Source organism: Cetorhinus maximus, unplaced genomic scaffold, assembly GCF_964194155.1.
Source record: "Cetorhinus maximus unplaced genomic scaffold, sCetMax3.hap1.1 HAP1_SCAFFOLD_2715, whole genome shotgun sequence".
Classification (NCBI taxonomy): Eukaryota; Metazoa; Chordata; class Chondrichthyes; order Lamniformes; family Cetorhinidae; genus Cetorhinus; species Cetorhinus maximus.
In genome coordinates, this window is record NW_027598648.1 from 13348 (window position 1) to 30881 (window position 17534).

Genomic DNA, 17534 nt, shown 5'->3' on the forward strand with positions numbered 1-17534 from the left:
CCAAAAGGTACACAGAGAGCGCTCTGTGATCAGCAGCCTGAAGGAAGAAGACGGCTCAGTAAAGTCATCACGGTCCGACATTCTGAGGATCAGCAAATCCTTTTATGCCGGATTGTATGACGTGAAGCCCACGGACAGCACGGCCTCCCAGTCCTTCCTGTCCTCTATCACGGAGGTCTTAGACCACAGTACGCGGGAGAGCCTGGACAAACCGCTAACTCCTGACGAACTGACTAAGGCCCTCGAGTCCTTCGAGAAGAATAAAACCCCCGGAAGCGACGGCTTGCCGGCGGAGTTGTATTCGGCTCTGTGGGACTTGATCGGCCCAGACCTGCTAGGGGTGTACGAGAGTATGCTCCTGGCCGGTAGTATGTCAGAATCCATGAGGAAAGGCATCATCACCCTCATCTACAAGCACAAGGGGGAAAGGGATGAAATTAGAAATTGGCGACCCATTTCACTGTTGAATATGGACTATAAGATTCTGTCCAAGGTCATCGCCAATCGGGTCAAATCCGCTCTGGAATTGGTGATTCACCCTGACCAGACCTGCTCTGTGCCAGGCAGGAAGATCTCTGACAGCCTGGCGCTGCTCAGGGATACGATTGCCTATGTACAGGACAGGGGTGTGGATACCTGCCTCATCAGCTTGGATCAGGAGAAGGCCTTTGACAGAATATCGCACACCTACATGGGGGATGTGCTCTCCAAAATGGGCTTTGGGGAGGGAATTCGAAATTGGATCCAACTGCTCTACACTAACATCAGTAGCGCAGTCTCAATCAACGGGTGGGAAACAGATAGCTTCCCGATCAAATCTGGAGTCAGGCAGGGCTGTCCTCTCTCGCCTGTCCTTTTCGTGTGTTGCATAGAACCCTTTGCCGAGTCCATCAGGAAGGATCCGGGCATAAGAGGAGTGACGATCCCAGGCAGTGGAGGCACTCAGGTAAAAGCCTCCCTGTACATGGACGACGTCGCCGTCTTCTGCTCGGATCCGCTGTCGGTGCGCAGACTGATGCACATCTGCGACCAGTTCGAACTGGCCTCGGGAGCCAAGGTAAATCGTGGGAAGAGCGAGGCCATGTTCTTTGGGAACTGGGCTGACCGATCCTTTGTCCCCTTCACTGTCAGGGCTGACGGCCTGAAGGTGCTGGGGATATGGTTCGGAGGGACCGGGGCATGCGTTAGAAACTGGAAGGAGCGAGTGGCTATGGTGAAGAGGAAACTGGGCATGTGGGAGCGACGCTCCCTCTCCATTGCGGGTAAGAACCTGGTCATCAGGTGTGAGGTACTCTCGCTGTTGCTGTACGTGGCGCAGGTCTGGCCCATTCCAGACTCCTGCGCGACGGCGATCACTCGAGCCATCTTCCGCTTTATCTGGAGGTCGAAAATGGATCGTGTCCGCAGGGACGCGATGTACAAGCCTCTAGATAAAGGGGGAAAAAACGTGCCCAACATCGCCCTCATCCTGATGGCCACCTTTGTGTGCGGCTGCATCAAGCGGTGCGTAGACCCTCACTACGCAAACACCAAGTGTCACTACGTGCTGAGGTTCTACCTGTCCCCGGTGTTGCGAAGGATGGGTCTGGCCACGCTGCCGCGGAACGCTCCAAGTAGTTGGACCGTGCCGTACCACCTGTCCCTGGTGGAAAAATTTATGCAGAAAAACACCTTTGACCACAAGTCCATCAGGCAGTGGTCAGCACGTAACGTCCTAGAGGCCCTGAGGGATAAGGAGAGGGTGGACCCTGTGGGATGCTTCCCCGAGCAGACTGTCAAAGTCATTTGGCAGAATGCCTCATCGCCAGAACTTTCCAACAAGCACCAAGACGTAGCTTGGCTGGTGGTGAGAAAGGCCCTCCCCGTCAGATCCTTCCTACACGCCAGGAAGCTCACCCCCTCTGCACGTTGCCCTCAAGGTGGCTGTGGTGGGGAAGAGACCGTTGTCCACCTCCTTGTGGATTGTGCCTTTGCAAAGAAAGTCTGGAGAGAGATGCAATGGTTGCTGTCGAGGTTCATCCCGAGCAGTTCTGTGACACAGGACTCTGTGCTCTACGGGCTGTTCCCAGGGACACACACCGAGACAAACATCGACTGCAGCTGGAGGATCATCAACTCGGTGAAAGAGGCGCTTTGGTCTGCCCGAAACTTGTTGGTCTTCCAGCACAAAGAGTTGTCCCCGACCGATTGTTGCGGACTGGCACAATCTAAAGTCCAGGACTACGTGCTGAGGGACGCACTAAAGCTTGGGGCAGCTGCCGCAAAGGCGCAATGGGGAAGGGTCGCTGTCTAAGACCTTTCTACCACAGCGCACCGAGAGACTGGGAACTGTTTAGAGCCCCTCGGGCTGTACAGATCAAAATGAAAGGCTGTAAATGATTGTAATATTGTTTGTACTGATGCACCTGCTGATACATTTTGTAAAAGTTTAACCTGGATTGTACCCTTGTAATGTTGTTTTTGAAATGGTTTGGAATGTGATTGAAGATATTTTATGAATAAAGTATATTTTTACAAAAAAAAAAATCTGTTCTTATCAGTTTAATATCTGATACGTCCCTTATCTGGGGACCATATATTAAATTGATTTTTGGAGCAGGGAGATGGAATAGGGGCTTGCTCCGTCCACTCCACGCATCGACCCGGTATTGCAGTATCTCTGGGAACGGTGCACCCTCCCCTTTCCAGGGGATTTTCAATGCTAAAAATAGTTTTCTTACAAACATCTGCTTTCTTTACTTTTCAACATGTACATGTTCCAAAACCCAACTTTCTTTCTTTCTCTCTCTCTCTCTCTCTCACTCACTCACTCACCCGCAGCAGCTACACACAAAAAACATGCACGCTCACCCAACACTCACAGACAGCACTCTCATCTCACAAACACTCTACCTCACTCATATAAAAACATCTTTCACTTGCAAATACACCTCTCAAACACTCTCTCAGCTGCACCTTTCGCCTCACAACATTTTAAACCAGCTCTCTGCTGCCGCTGCCGCTGCTGCTGATACAGCAACAATCAAAACTCACACCTCAAACCTCACACACTTTACACAGCTACTCCGAAACCTCTACATCCACATTCACACAATCCTTACATTGCACAAGGAGCCCATTCCCCCCGTCGTGCCTGCACCAGTTCTCCCAATGAACATTTCACCTCGTGCCTTTCTCCTGCCTTCTCCACGTAACCCGGCACATGCTTTCTTTTCAAATAATCATCTCATTCCCTCTTCAATTGAACCTGCCTCCGCCGCGCTATCAGGCGGTGCATTCCAGACCCTGGCCACTCGCTGCTCCTGTCACTTTTGCTTCTTTTGCCAGTTACTTTAAACCTGTGCCCTCTCCTTCTCGATCCTTTCCCCGGTGCAAACAGTTTCTCCCTATCTACTCTCTCCCGACCCCTCATGATTTTCAATACCTCTATCAAGTCTCCTCTCGGACTTCTTTTCCCCAAGGAATACATTCCCAGCTTCCCCAATCTTACTTCATAACTCAACTTCCTCGCCCCTGGAACCAAACTCGTAAACCTCTTCTGCACTCTCTCCAATGCCTTCACTACCTTCCTAAAATGCAAGTCAAATTGCAATCCGTCAGAGTCGGCATGGCTTTACGAAGAGTAAATCGTGTTTGACTAATTTGCTGGAGTTCTTTGAAGATGTGACAAGCAAAGTGGATAATGGGGATCCTGTAGATGTAGCATGTCTGGACTTCCAGAAGGCATTTGATAAGGTGCCGCACAAAAGATTAATACACAAGATAAGATCACACGCAGCTAAGGGTAATATATTAGCTTGGCTAGAGGATTGGCTAACCAACAGAAAGCAGAGAGTCAGGATTAATGGGTCTTTTGTGGATGGCAAGCTGTAACTAGTGGGGTGCCACAGGGTTCGGTCCTTTGGCCCCAACTATTTACTTGGATTCAGGGGTAGAAGGTACTATAGCTAACTTTGCAGATGACACCAAAATAGGTGGGAAAGTAAGTTGCAATGAAGAAATAAGAAATTTACAAATGGATTTGGACAGGTTAGGTGAATGGGGCAAAATTTGGCAGATGGAGTTTAACGTGGATAAGTGTGAGGTTATCCATTTTGGTCAGAAGAATAAAAAGGTGACTTATTATTTAAATGGAGAGAAACTTCAGAAATGCTTCAGCACAGAGGGATCTGGGTGTCCTCGCGCATGAATCGCTGTAAGCTAGTATGCAGGTACAGCAGGTAACAAGGAAGGCAAATGGAATCGCTTCTCGGCCTTTTGGCAAAGATCAAGTGTAGTCGTGAAGCAATGGCTATAACCAGTCGAGCCCCATATCATGGGGTACGTAACACCGTTCGGGTGACGGTGAAGGACAGCAAAGCTTTCTTTACTTTCCAACATGTACATGTTTCAAAACCCAATTGGATCCGACTGCTGTACACTAACAGCGCAGTCTCAATCAATGGCTGGGAATCAGATAGCTTTCCGATTAAATCAGGAGTCAGGCAGGGCTTCCCTCTCTCCGCTGTCCTGTTTGTGAGTTGCATAGAACCCTTTGCTGTGTCCATCAGGAAGGATCCGGGCATATGAGGAGTGACAATCCCAGGCAGTGGAGGCACTCAGGTCAACGCCGCCCTGTACATGGACGATGTCGCTGTCTTCTGCTCGGATCCGCTGTCGGTGCGCAGACTGATCCAGGTCTGCGACCTGTTCGATCTGGCCTCGGGAGCCAAAGTAAATCGTGGGAAGAGCGAGGCCATGTTCTTTGGGAACTGGGCTGACCGATCCTTTGTCCCCTTCACCGTCAGGGCTGTCGGCCTGAAGGTGCTGGGGATATGGTTCAGAGGGACCGAGGCATGTGTTAGAAACTTGAAAGAGCGAGTATCAATAGTGGAAAGAAAAGTGGGCATGTGGGAGCGACGCTCCCTCTCATTTGCGGGTAAGAACCTGGTCATCAGGTGTGAGGCACTCTCGCTGTTCCTGTACGTGGCGCACGTCTGGCCCATTCCAGACTCTTGCGCGATGGCGATCACCCGAGCCATCTTCCGCTTTATCTGGAGGTCGAAAATGGATCGTGTCAGCAGGAACGCGATGTACAAGCCTCTGGATAAAGGGGGAGAATACATTCCCAACATGCCCTCAAACTGTGTGCGGCTGCATCACGCTGTGCGTAGACCCTTGGTACGCAAACACCAAGTGTAACTATGTGTTGAGGTTCTACTTGTCCTCAGTGTTGCAAAGGATGGGTCTGGCCACGCTGCCGCGGAACGCTCCAAGTAGTTGGCCCGTGCCGTACCACCCGTCCCTGGTGGAAAAATGTATGCAGAGAAACACCTTTGACCACAAGTCCATCAGGCAGTGGTCGGCACATATCGTCTTAGAGGCCCTGCGGGAAAAATAAAGGGAGAATCCTGTCGGATGGTTCCCCAGCAGACTGTGAAAGTCATTTGGCAAAATGCCTCATCGCCAGAACTTTCCAACAAGCACCAAGACGTAGCTTGGCTGGTGGTGAGAAACGCCCTCCCGGTCAGATCCTTCCTACACGCCAGGAGTCTCACCCCCTCTGCATGTTGCCCTCGAGGTGGCTGTGTTGGGCACGAGACCGTTGTTCACCTCCTTATGGATTGTGCCTTTGCAAAGAAGGTCTGGAGAGAGATGCAGTGGTTTCTGTCGAGGTTCATCCCGATCAGTTCTGTGACACAGGACTCTGTGCTCTACTGGCTGTTCCCAGGGACACACACCGAGAGGAACATCAACTGCAGCTGGAGGATCATCAACTCGGTGAAAGACGCGCTTTGGTCTGCCCGAAACTTGTTGGTCTTCCAGCGCAAAGAGTTGTCCCCGACTGAGTGTTGCAGACTGGCACATTCCAAAGTCCAGGACTACGTGCTGAGGGACGCACTAAAGCTTGGGGCAGCCGCCGCAAAGGCACAATGGGGAAGGGTCGCTGTCTAAGACCTTTTGTGCTACAGCGCACCGAGAGACTGGGAACTGTTTAGAGCCCCTCGGGCTGTACAGCTCAAAATGAAAGGCTGTAAATGATTGTAATATTGTTTGTACTGATGCACCTGGTGATACATTTTGTAAAAGTTTAACCTGGATTGTACCCTTGTAATGCTGTTTTTGAAATGGTTTGGAATGTGATTGAAGATATTTTATGAATAAAGTATATTTTTGCAAAAAAAATCTCTCTCCAGACCTTCTTTGCAAAGGCACAATCCACAAGGATGTGAACAACGATCTTGTCCCCACCACAGCCACCTCGAGGGCAACATGCAGAGGGGGTGAGACTCCAGGCGTGTTGCGGATTCCCTCCCCAAATCCCATTTTGGAGAGCACATCCACCATGTTTGTCCAGACTCTCCCATGTACTGTTATCAAAGCCCTTTGTAATGGTGGACAGGAAGGACTGGGACTCCGTACTGTCTGTGGGCATCACATCATACAATCCGACATAAAAGGATTTGCTGATCCTCAAAATGTCGGACTGCGATGACTTTACTGAGCTGTCTTCTCCCTTCAGGCTGCTGATCACAGAGCTCTCTCTGTGTACCTTTTGGAAGAAGAAACGTGAGCACGTCTCATCCTGCTCCACGGAGCGGACTCTGGACCGGAAGATCATCTTGAGAGGCCTCCGAGGCAAAGAGCGAGGCTTGCTGGCTCTTCACCTCTTGGAGTTCCTCCTTGATATCGACCCCCATCGACTGCAGCCGGAGCAGGTTTTTCTGGATAAAAGCAAAAAACTGCGGACGCTGGATATCCAAAACTAAAACAAAAATACCGGAAAAACTCAGCAGTTCTGGCAGCATCTGCGGAGAGGGACACAGTTAACGTTTCAAGTCCGAATGACCCTTCAACAGAGAAGTTCTGTTGACGGGTCATTCGGACTCGAAACATTAACTGTGTCCCTCTCCGCAGATGCTGTCAGACCTGCTGTGTTTTTCCAGGTATTTTTGTTTTTGTTCAGGTTTTTCTGGAGACGGGAAACGTTCCCCCAGCCTCTCCCTCTCTCTCTTGCCTTCTGAATACCTTTGAGGGTGAAAACCTCTTCATGTTACTAACAAAAACACATGAACATATGAATTAGCAACAGGAGTCGGCCTCTCAGCCTTTCAAGCCCACTTCGCCACTCAATAAGCTCCCGGCTGATCTGATCGTAACCTCATTTCCACATTACCCCCTACCCTCGATAACCTTTCACCCACTTACTTCTCAATAATTAAAAATATTCAACGATTCTGCTTCCATCGCCTGTTGAGGAAGAGAATTCCAAAGTTTCACGACTCTCTGAGAGAAAAGAATTTCCCCTCACCTCTGTCTTAAACAGTGGCCCCAAATACAAGATTCTCCCACAAGAGGAAACATCCTCTCCACATCCACCCTCTCAAGGCCCCTCAGCTTCTTGTATGTTTTAATCAAGTCGCCCCTTACTCTTCTGAACTACAGCAGATACAGGCCTAGCCTGTCCAATCCTTCCTCATAAGGCAATCCGCCCAATCCAGGTACTAGCTGGGTAAACCGTATCTGAATGGCTTCCAACGCATTGACATTCTTCCTCAAATAAGGAGACCAATAGTGTACACAGTGCTCCAGATGGGGTCACACCAATGCCCTGAATAACTGAAGCATCAGCTCTCTACTTTTCTATTCAACAGTGAGGCCCGAGTGCGCAGGCGCAACTGTTGCTGACGCCTTTCCAGTCAGCGGAAGGAGTTACAGTATTTTCAGTGGTAGCAATAGAATCAACATCAGTGCTGCCTCTATTAAATAGCTCAAGGAACGCTGCTTATGGAAAACAAAGAAAAGATTGCTTTCTATTATTCTGCCTGATTGCGTTGGTTTATTTTAGATTTTACTTTTCTGATTGTGCAATTTAATTAACGGTAATTAATGTTCAGTTCAGGGATCTGTCACCTGCAACATTAAATGACATTTGATTTTGTGTTATTGGCCTGAATTTGCTTCATTTGTTCTGCAGGTGCAGCGTAGGCCAATGTTTAATGATGCACCGAAATATCGCGAGAGTGCGCGTTGACGTTGGGACGCTCGGCTGATGTCAACATGTGTCATTTCAGGCTCGAGTGAATGGGACACGCGCCCGCCCGCCAAGCGAAAAATTCTGCCCATTGAGTTCAGTCTTTAGCCTAATTTGGGCAGTGAAAGAAGTTGTTTTGGACAATGGAGCCCCAAATACTGGAAAACCGTTCAAACAAAAGCACCATTCACTTGCAAATACACTCTCTCTCTCTCTCTCTCTCCCTCACTCCACTGCAGCTTTTACCTCACAACATTTTAAACCAGTTCTCTGCTGCCGCTGCTGATACCGCTCTTAAAAGTACAGCAAGCTCCCAGCTCAAAGCTCATAGACTTTACACAGCTGCTGACAAGCGTCTAAATTCACGATCACACAATTGTTACGGTGCATAAGCAGGCCAATCGGCCCATCGTGTCTGTACTGGCTCTCTGAATGAGCATCTCAATACCGAGTGTCATTCTCCTACCTTCTCCCAGTAACCCTACAGATTGTTTCTTTTCAACTAATTATCTAATTCCCTCTTGAATGCTTTGATTGAACCACACTCTCAGTCAGTGCGTTCTGGACCCTAGCCACTCTGTGTGAAAAAGCTTTCTCTCAAATCGTTTTTGCTTCTTCTGCCAGTTGCTTTAAATCAGAGCCCCTCGGGCTGTCCAGCTCACAATGCATTGAATGCATTGAATGCTAATTGTATTATAATTGTATTGAAGCACCTCAGAGAGCAACTTGATGGATGTTGATAACTCCAACCCCATTGTCTGATTGTCTGTAATGACCAGATTGAAATGATTGTAATATTCATTGATCGTATTGATGCACCTGGTGATCCATGTGTAAAAGTTGAATCTGACTGTACTTTTTGTGATGGTGAATTTGAAATATTTTGGAATGTTCTTCCAGATATTTTATGAATAAAGTATATTTTTCACAAAAAACGTTTCGGTTCTTCAAAAGAATCCCACCTCAGCAGCACCCCTCCCCTAGCCATGAGGTGGAACCTGGTGGGGGATGGGGGCAACAGCTAAAGCGAGACAAGACCTGTTGGAGTGGATGGCTCCCTTACATGTGCAAATCAGGACCCAGACGCTTCATGTGGGGCCGACAGTAAACTATTAAAAAAAGCTTTACTGCCGGACATTCGGAAAACAATCTCAAAATTACAGAAGCTGCAACATGACACAGCTCAGCCCAATTGAGGCCGTGCAATACAATGAGACAAATTATCAACTTTTGCCGTCACACCATTATTTCCTTCACAATCACTTGAGATTCCATTTTTACAATGTTTATCCGTCCTTCTCCAAGGTTATTTTCTACAACATTTTAGGAATTTTTCAACCTCAACCTGCATTTGAATGCAAGGCAAACTTGGGAACAAAATCACTTGTGAGCACAGAACAATATCTGCCAGGTTGCACCAATTTCCTCTCACTTTACTTTTAATCATCTCCCCATCATTTCATGAAGCCCCTGTGCGACAGGCAAGGTGAGTGGGAAGGGGCAGCAGAAAAGAACAACCGTGCAGATTGAGCAACTTGCAGAAAGGAAAAGGCTTGTTCTAGGAAAGTGAAAATTATCTGCGCTGTAAATACATCTTGCACAACATTTTGAACTTGATCTTCAAACTAGCATGCTTACCTGAGTGTCTTTGCTGCTCAATTCTCCCAGATCTCAGCTTTCCTCTTTTCAATTGAATTTGTCTTGGTCTCTTGTGCTTAGCACAGTTTTCAGGTTCCTCCTGGCAATGCACTGGGCTGGTCAATTCTTGTGAGTGCTCCGTGATAGATCAACACTCGGTATTTCTGTCCTCAGCAGTGGCTGCTCACCTTTGATTGTTTCAATCAAGGCTTGTATCAGTAACATCCATGCGAAAATTAAAATGCCGCTACACTGTTCGCTCACTGCTCCTAGTCTGGTCTTTTCCTCACACTGAATTTGAATAAACATTCCAGGCTGCTGAATCGATCAGATATCAGGGACAGAGAGAAGCCCAACACCTTGACTCCTCCCCTCAGCCCAGTAAACAACAGTCACTGTACTTGATTTGCTGTTGATCTCTAAGCTTGTGAAAAAGTACATTTTGTTTCATAAAATGTGTAAAGCTACATTCCAGAACAGTTCAAATTTAACACATCAGTTTCATTCCATACAGGGTGCCTCACTACACTTAGAGTTACAGGTTACATTACAGCATTCATTTCATGTTAAACATACAGCCCGAGGGGTTTTACACAGCTTCCAGCAAGACTTGGCTTGGCCGGTGGTGAGAAAGGCTCTTCCAGTCTTTTTTCATTCATTTACACAGGACGTGGGTATCACTGGCTAGACCAGCATTTATTGCCCATTCCTAATTGCCCTTGAGAAGGTGGTGCTGAGCTGCCTTCTTGAACCGCTGCAGTCCATGTGCTGTGGATACACCCACATTGTGTTAGGGAGCGCTTCCAGGATTTGGATCCAGCGACAGTGAAGGAACGGTGACATATTTCCAAGCCAGGATGGTGAGTGGATTGGAGGGGAATCTGTAGGTGGGGGTGTTCCCATGTGTCCGTTGTCCTTGTCCTTCAGATGGTAGTGGTCGTGGGTTTGCAAGGTGCTGCCTAAGAAACTTTGGGGAGTTCCTGCTGTGCATCTAGCAGAAGGTACACACTGGTGCCGCTGTGCGTTGGTGGTGTTGGGAGTGAATGTTTGTGGATGGGGTGCCAATTAAGCGGTCTGCTTTGTCCTGGATGGTGTCAAACTTCTGGAGTGTTGTTGGAGCGGCACTCACCCAGGCAATTGGAGAGTATTCCATCACACTCCTGACTTATGCCTTGTAGGTAGTGGACAGACTTTGGGGAGTCAGAAGGTGAGTTACTCGGCGCAGGATTTCTGGCCTCTGACCTGCTCTTGCAGCCACAGTATTGAGATGGTAGTCCAGTTCATTTTCTGGTCAATGGTAACCCCCAGCACATTGATAGTGGGTGATTCAGCGATGGCAATGCCATTGAATGTCAAGGGGTGATGGTTAGATTCTCTCTTGTTGGAGGTGGTAATTTCTTGGCACTTATGTGGCGTAAATGTTACTAGCCACTTGTCAGCCCAAGCCTGGATATTGTCCAGGTCTTGCTGCATTTGGACATGGGCTGCTTCAGTAACTGAGGAGACACGAACGGTCCTGAACATTGTGAAATCATCAGCGAACGTCCCCGCTTCTGACCTTTTGATGGACGGAAGGTCATTGATGAAGCAGCTGAAGATGGTTGAGCTGAGGATACTACCCTGAGGAACTCCTGCACTGTTGTCCTGGAACTGAGATGATTGACCTCCAACAACCACAACCATCTTCCCTAGTGCTGGGTATGACTCCAACCAGCGGAGAGCTTCCCCCCATTTCCCATCGTCTCCAGATTTGATCGGGCTCCTTGATTCCACACTCGGTCAAATGCTGTCTTGATATCAAGGTCAGTCACTCTCACGTCACCTCAGGAGTTCAGCTTTTTTGTCCATGCTCGAACCAAGGCTGTAATGAGGCCAGGAGCTGAGTGACCCTGGCCAAACCCAAACCTGTCAGTGAGCAGGTTATTGCTAAGCAATGGCCGCTTGATTGCGCAGTTGATGACCCCCTTCCATGACTTTACTGATGAACGAGAGTAGAGTGATGGGGCGGTAACTGGCTGGGTTGCGTTTGCCCTGATTTGTCTGTACAAGACATACCTGGGCAATTTTCCACATTGACGGGTAGATGCCAGTGTGGTAGCTGTACTAGAACAGCTTGGCTAGGGGCACGGCATGTTCCGGAGCACAAGTTTCAGTACCATTACCGCAATATTGTCAGGGCCCATAGCCTTTGCAGTATCCAGTGTCTTCAGCCATTTCTTGATATCAAGTGGAGTGAATCGCTTTGGCTGAAAACTGGCATCTGTGATGCTGAGGACCTCAGAAGGAGGTCGAGATGGATCATCCACTCGGCATTTCTGGCTGAAGATTATTGCAAGTGCTTCAGCCTTATCTTTTACACTGATGTGCTCCGCTCCACACTTGGTCAAATGCTGTCTTGATATCAAGGTCAGTCACTTGACTCTGTCTGTCATTTGCTGCTTATGCTGTTTGGCTCGCAAGTCGTCCTGTGATGTAGCTTCACCAGGTTGACACCTCATTTTTAGGTATGCCTGGAGCTGCTCCTGACATGCCCCCCTGCACTCTTCAATGAACCTGGGTTGAACCCCTGGCTTGATGGTAATGGCAGAGCAGGGAACTTGCCGGTTTATGAGGTTAGAGATTGTTTCGAGTACAATTCTACTGCTGCTGATGGCCCACAGAGCCTCATGGATGCAGTCTTGAGTTGCTAGGTCTGTTTGAAATCCATCCCATTTAGCACAGTGGTAGTGCTACACAACACAATAGAGGGTATCCTCAATGTGAAGATGGGACTTTGTCTCAACAAGGACCGTGTGGTGCTCACTCCTACTGATACTGTCATGGACAGATGCTTCTGCAGCAGGTAGGTTGGTGAGGATGAGGTCAAGTATGCTTTCCCCTCTTGTTGGTTCCCTCACCACCTGCCACAGACCCAGTCTAGCAGCTATGTCCTTTAGGACTCGGCCAGCTCGGTCAGTAGTGGTGCTACCGAGCCACTCTTGGCGAAATGGACATTGCCGTCTCCTACCCAGAGTACATTCTGCACCCTTGCCACCCTCAGTGCTTCTTCCAAGTGGTGCTGAACATTGGTGAACACTGATTCTTCAGCTGAGAGGGGTGGTAGGTGCTAATCAGCAGGAGGTTTCCTTGTCCATGTTTGACCTGATGCCATAAGACTTCAGAGTCCAGAGTCAATGTTGAGAACTCCCAGACCAACTCCATCCTGACTGTATACCACTGTGCTACTGCCTCTACTGGGTATAATCCTGCCAGTGGGACAGGACATAACCAGGGATGGTGATGCTGGTGTCTGGGACATTACCTGTAAGCTATGATTCAGAGTATGACCATGTCAGATTGTTGCTTGACTCGTCTGTGAGGCAGCTATCCCAATCTTGGCACCAGCCCCCGCAGGTTACTAAGGGGAACTTTGCCAGGTCGACAGCGCTGAGATTGCCATTGTCATTTCCGGTGTCTAGGTCCATGCCGGGTGGTCAGTCCGGTTTCATTCTGTTTTGACATTTTAGCGGTTTGATACAATGAGTGTCTTGCTGGGCCATTTCAGAGGGTATTTAAGAGTCACATTGCTGTGGATCTGGCGTGACATGTAGGCCAGAGCACTAAGGAGAGCGGGTTTCATTCCCTGAAGGACATTAGTGAACCAGGTGGGTTTTTACAACAATCAACAATGGTTTCATGGTCATCATTAGAATTATAATTCCAGATTTTTATTGAATTCAAATTCCACCATTTACCGTGATGGGATTTGATCCCGGCTCCCCAGAGCACTATGCTGAGTCGCTGGATAACTAGTCCAGTGACAATACCGCTTTGTCACAACCTCCCCCAAGTCACATCCTTCCCAAACGCCTGCATTCTCACCCCCTCTGCACGTTGCCCTCGAGGTGGCTGTGGTGGGGAAGAGACCGTTGTTCACCTCCTTGTGGATTGTGCCTTTGCAAAGAAGGTCTGGAGAGAGATGCAGTGGTTTCTGTTGAGGCTCATGCCGAGCAGTTCTGTGACACAGGACTCTGTGCTCTACGGGCTGTTCCCAGGGACACACACTGAGACAAACATCAACTGCAGCTGGAGGATCATCAACTCGGTGAAGGATGCTCTTTGGCCTGAAACCTATTGGTCTTCCAGCACAAAGAGTTGTCCCCGACGGATTGTTGCAGACTGGCACATTCCAAGGTCTAGGAATATGTGCTGAGGGACGCACTAAAGCTCAGGGCAGGGGCTGCAAAGGATTCGTTCATGTCACAGTTGCTGGAGCAACATTCTCAGAAGCTGTGTGAAGATTTATGGAGCGTGCGCAGTGCATGGTCATCATCATCTTCCTGCAATTGAGTGACTATTAGGGCCTCCCCTGCGTCTCCATGACAGAAGCATTCTCACATTCTGCCATAAGCCAGACGGGAGCCAAACGTTCACAAATGTGATGTGAGGGACTATGGTGTCTCCTCACTGCATGTCATCATCATCCTCCACAAATCTAGCAACTATGAGGGCCTCCCGAGCGTGCCTGCCTCGTCTAGCCTGTGCGAGGTCCTCATCCCCGTCATCGCCGCCTCCGAGGACCTCCTCAGCCTCATCCCCTTCGGCGTCCTCCTCATCGGAGGAGGTCTGCAGCTCCTCCAGCTCCTCCTCAGCCAGCTCGTCTCCCTGTTGGAGCGCCAGGTTGTAAAGGGCACAGCAAACGATGACCCTCAGCCACCAGTCACCTCAACGGCAAGGCTGCACTTGCCCCCCACTCCCCCTCACCCACAAAAGTCGCCTCCGAGGCAGGGCAGCACATACCCCCGACCCCCCCTGTGCCCCTGAAGCCTGGAAAGCAACAGGCAACCCCAGTGAGCTGTTCACTCACCTCCAGTTTACCCAAAGTGCAGCCGCCAAGTGCACGTCACCTCTGTGCTGTTGTGAAACACGTCAGCGTGCTTTCCCGCTGACGTGGACGGATGATCCAGCGGGGGTGCAAGAGCCTGGCGGGATGGCCTGATAATGATATGCTGGTGTATTACAATGAGGTTCCCGATGACCGATGGTGGGAAACGCGGCCTGTCGTTGGCGGGCTGAGCGGACAATCACAACCTGCCTTCCCACCATCGTGAAACCGATCGCGCCACCTATCATGCCCACCACCAGCGGGCACGGAAAATTCAGGGACAAATGCGGGTTAATTAAGAAGAGCCAGCATGGATTTCTTAAGGGAAAATGGCGTTTCCCTAACTTGCTGAAATTTTCTGAAGAGGTAACAGAGAGGGTTGGTGAAGGTGATGCTGTTGATGTGGTGTACATGGACTTCCAAAAGGCATTTGATACAGTGCCACACAGACTTGTGAGAAAAGTTATATCTCATGGAATAAAACAGACAGTAGCAATGTGGATAGAAAATTGACTGAGTGACAAGAAACAGAGAGTAATAGTTAATGGATGATTTTAGGGCTGGAGGCGGGTTTGTAGTGGAGTTCCCCAGGGGTCAGTATTGGACCCTTGCTTTTCCTGATATATATGAATGGTTTAGACCTTAGAGTAGAGGAAAATTTTTCAAAATTTGCAGACGATACAAAACTTGGAAGCAACTGTGAACCGTGAAGAGGGCAGTGGAGAACTTGAAAAGGACACAGACTAGTTGGTCGAATGGGCGGATATGTGGCAGATGAAGTTCAGTGTGGAGAAATATGAGCTGATGCATTTTGGTAGGAAGAACATAGAGAGACAGCACAAAATAAAGGGGGCGTCGACACAGATGGACCTGGGTGTGTATTTGCATAAGTCATTAAAGGTGGCAGGACAAGTTGAGAGAGCAGTTAACACAGCGTTCAGTATCCTAGGCTTTATTAATAGGGGCTTGTATAAGACACGAGTTAGACCACAGCTGGAGTACTGCGTACAGTTCTGGGCACCACATTTTAGGGAGGATGTGAAGGCATTGGAGAGAGTGCCGAAGAGGGATGTGGAAGATCAGTTACGGAGTAAGATTGGAGACGTTGAGACTGTTTTCCTGAGAGAAAAGAAGGCTGAGAAGAGAGTTGATAGAGGTATTGAAAGTCATGAGAGGTCTGGAGAGAGTAGATAGGGAGAAATTGTCCCCACTTGTGAAATGATCGAAAATGAGGGGATACAGATTTAAAGCAACGGGTCAAAGAAGCAGAAGTGACATAAGAGAAACCGATTTCACACCGTGAGTGGCTAGGGTCCGGAATGCACTGACTGAGAGTGTGGTTCAATCAAAGCATTCAAGAGGGAATTAGATAATTAGTTGAAAAGAAACAATCTGTAGGGTTATTGGGTGAGGGCAGGAGAATGGCACTGGGTATTGAGATGCTCATTCAGAGAGCCAGTACAGACACGATGGGCCGATTGGCCTGCTTATGCACCGTAACCATTGTGTGATCGTGAATTTAGATGCTTGTCAGCAGCTGTGTAAAGTCTATGAGCTTTGAGCTGGGAGCTTGCTGTACTTTTAAGAGCGGTATCAGCAGCGGCAGCAGAGAACTGGTTTAAAATGTTGTGAGGTAAAAGCTGCAGTGGAGTGAGAGAGAGAGAGAGAGAGTGGTGGAGAGGTGTATTTGCAAGTGAATGGTGCTTTTGTATGAACGGTTTTCCAGGATTTGGGGCTCCATTGTCCAAAACAACTTCTTTCACTGCCCAAAATAGGCTAAAGACTGAACTCAATGGGCAGAATTTTTGGCTTGGTGGGCGGGCGCGTGTCCGATTCGCTCGAGCCTGAAATGAAACATGTTGACATCAGCCGAGCGTCCCAACGTCAACGCGCACTCTCGCGATATTTCGGTGCATCATTAAATATTGGCCTACGCTGCACCTGCAGAACAAATGAAGCAAACTCAGGCCAATAACACAAAATCAAATGTCATTTAATGTTGCAGGTGACAGATTCCTGAACTGAACATTAACCGGTGTTGTTTGTCACACCATTAAAAAACTCAAAGCAAAATGGGGGAACAAAACATCACCCGTGACAAGACCATCTTGTGCTTAAGGTGCTTTAAATTTACATTTGTGGGTGCTATGTCTAGGTGCTGCCCCCTCGCTGGCACTGGCATTGGAGGCAGCCTGCTGACTCTGCTGTCTTGTTGGCCTGGGTGACCTTGGCGGTCGTCCTCTGGCCAGTGGAGCCTGTGCTGTCCCCACCTGGGAGGGAGCGGCCAGTGCCATGGCTGCCATCTCCCCAGTCGCCGCAGCCTCATCAGATGCCACGGTCACTGGCAGAGGGGCAGAGGGGCTGCTGCCATCATCCGTAGAGCCCTGAGAGGAGCCCGCAGAGACAACAGGCAGCTCGTGCGCCAACGTGAGGTCACTCAGGACCTCCCTGCTCACCATTGATGGACGGACACCTAGCTGGTATACTGGGTACCCCATCCATCTCACACACGGACACTGACCACCTGAGGTCATTGCCGGTGTGAGCGCTTGCAGGTCCGAGTGCATCCCCAGGGACCCCTGATCCTGTCCCTGGGGCAGCCTCTCCCTGACAGTCGCCACTCTCTCCTTGGCTGAGGCAGTGCGCTCAGTGGTCATGCTCCGCATGGACTCCTCCATAACGGAGACCATGGCGCACATACCCTCATGGATCTCCGCTAGATCCTCCCGCACACCCCGCTGGACGTCCAGCATCTGCTTCCTAATGGACGACTCCAGAGGCTCATCATCAGCCTTCGACTGAGCATCGTCCTGGTCTCCAGCAGTCCTCCGACTGCCAGCACCCTGGGCACTCTCTGCCTCCGCCTGCACCTCAAACGAGTGTGAAGTTCCCTCACCAATGTGCACTGAGATACTGGACGGCCATCTAATGCCCACCGAGCTGCTGGTATCTGCGCTGGTGCCTGCTTGACAGAGCGGGTGTGAGGCAGGTGCGTGGGGAACATAGTGATATTCCGGG

The 17534-nt window shown here is 49.4% G+C and overlaps 1 pseudogene; it reads left to right on the plus strand.

Moving 5' to 3' along the window:
- Positions 1-2505: 2505 nt before the first annotated feature.
- On the plus strand, positions 2506-2679 carry LOC144677592 (U2 spliceosomal RNA; annotated as a pseudogene).
- The last annotated feature ends 14855 nt before the right edge of the window (positions 2680-17534 follow it).